This window comes from Olea europaea, chromosome 19 (assembly GCF_002742605.1).
Source record: "Olea europaea var. sylvestris chromosome 19, O_europaea_v1, whole genome shotgun sequence".
NCBI lineage: Eukaryota > Viridiplantae > Streptophyta > Magnoliopsida > Lamiales > Oleaceae > Olea > Olea europaea.
Genome location: NC_036255.1, coordinates 11,496,587 through 11,498,841, shown reverse-complemented (window position 1 = coordinate 11,498,841; position 2,255 = coordinate 11,496,587).

The window sequence follows — 2,255 nt, the reverse complement described above, 5'->3', positions numbered from 1 at the left end:
TTTTTTTTTTTTTAACATTAATTGATAAGTGTATTTTATACATTTATTTGAGGTTTCAAATAATGATATTTTGTAGTTCTTTTGATGAAATATAGCCTAATTTGTGTTATATTGTGTTTAATAAGTAAAACTCATGATTCGATGAAGAATTGGAGAAAACAAGCAAAAAATACAAAAAAATGGCGAAATCAAAACTATGGAGACAAAAATGGAATTGGAATTGAAGAGAAGTCAACGGGATGAGAAATTGTCGAAACGAATCAAAATACACGAGTGAGAAAGTTCTGGTCCAAAATTTTTTTACCATGCGTACATAATGCAGGCCTATGCGTACGCAAAGTCACAAAAAACATTGCCTGAAGCCAAATTTCGTGTATTGTGTGCACGCAGCATATTAAACCATGCATACACATGGTTTAATTTAGGGAAAAGTTGTGTTTTCTTATTTTTTTTGAAACTTTTGATATGCAATCTTTTTGCACTCTATATATACTATAAGCTGTCCAAAACATGGGGAACCTCCTTAGATCTAAAAATTCATAGATTTTAATTAATTTTGAAGGAGAAGAATATGACTTACAATGTGGAATCAGGCAAATTGCAAGGATATTTAAGATTCTTTAGTCGAATTCAAGAACGTGAAAAATTCCTATATCTTCATTATTTCTTCTTTCTGGGTAATGATTTTCCAATTGTTCTTTTGTAATTTAATTCTACACATGTTAGGCTAATTTTTCAATTGCATTGGATGAATGTTTGAACCCTTTCTTCATTTATATCAATTCAAGACGTTAATTTAGGACGTGCTTGTGATGTTTGATTGATTTTACACATTCATTGCACTATTTGGTTGTTTTGTCATCAATTGAATAGTTAGTTACTTGTTATAGTGTAGGAATACTCACAATAAGTATAGAACGCGGTAAAATAAATATGTTTAGTTAGAATTAAGAATAATCTCTTTTCACACATACAATTTTATTGATAATCTAAACTAGATGCATCACTTTCATATGAATTTGGATTAGGAATAAGATTGTCTCGTGATAGTCATAGATTGATGTATCTTGGGAAAGATTATTTAACCTATTAATTTTGTCGATTGTAAAAAATGCACGACTTGAATAGATTAATTAGTGAGAATTGAGATAGATGAAAATATGGGATACTTGAGTCTTATATAAGCATTAACATACTTGCTTTCTTAAATTGGTAATTTGGTGTGATTTTTGAAGTTTTTCATTATTCCTATTTTGCCTTTCATTTTATATTACAACAACTTGTAATTTCTTCCATAACATTTTTCAATCCTTTTAGTAACTAATGGTTTAACTTTATTTATATTTATTTTAATTTGATTATTTTTAATTAACATGTATTTGTAAATTCTAATTAAGTAATAAATAATAAATATTTAATATATTAAATTAAAATTGTTCATTAAAATTCAAAAGTTACAATAATTATAATTAGAAACTAACAAGAAATTAGCAAAAGAATATTATAAATATCTGGAAAAAATTTTATTGTATAATAATTAATACATTAAACTAAAATAATAATTTAGTAGGCCATAAGATCACTTCTAGATCCTTTAAAATCATCAAAATTTCAGCGAGCGTCGATTTTCATCTTTGATAGTTTCAATAAATTTTTGACTTTGTTCATCGTTTTTACATTTTTAGCTTTGCTTCTTTCTTCTTCTCCTTTGTTTTTTTATTATTTTTTTTATTTTTATTTACCCCCTAATACCACCTACATTTTCTTCTTTAATATTAAATGGTGTATTCAATTAAGATTTTTTAGAATTTAAAAAGTTTAGGATATTCAATATAAACTTTTTGAAACTCTCTAAAAATGTTGCTATATTTAATCAAGATTTTTATAGATTTTTAAAAAGTTTTGAAAGTCACAGTTTATTCAATTAAATTTTTTTAGAAATATGTATAAGTCTTAGGGTATTCACATTATTAATGATTTTTAAGAACTTTTATAAAGTCCATCGGGTACTAACTTTTAAGCAAAAAATACTAAAATAAAATCTCAAAATTTTGTCTCTCATTCATCTCAAGATTTTAGGTGACTTTCACAAAAAAAGTAAAAAAAATAAAAAATTAATATGCATTTTTTCTTTCTTTCAATATCTCTCTCTCTCTTTCCCTTCTTCAAACATTAGAATCTTAATCAAAAAATATATTTTTTGATATTTTTATCTCTCTCTCTCTCTCTCTCTCTCTCTCTCTCTCTCTCTCTCT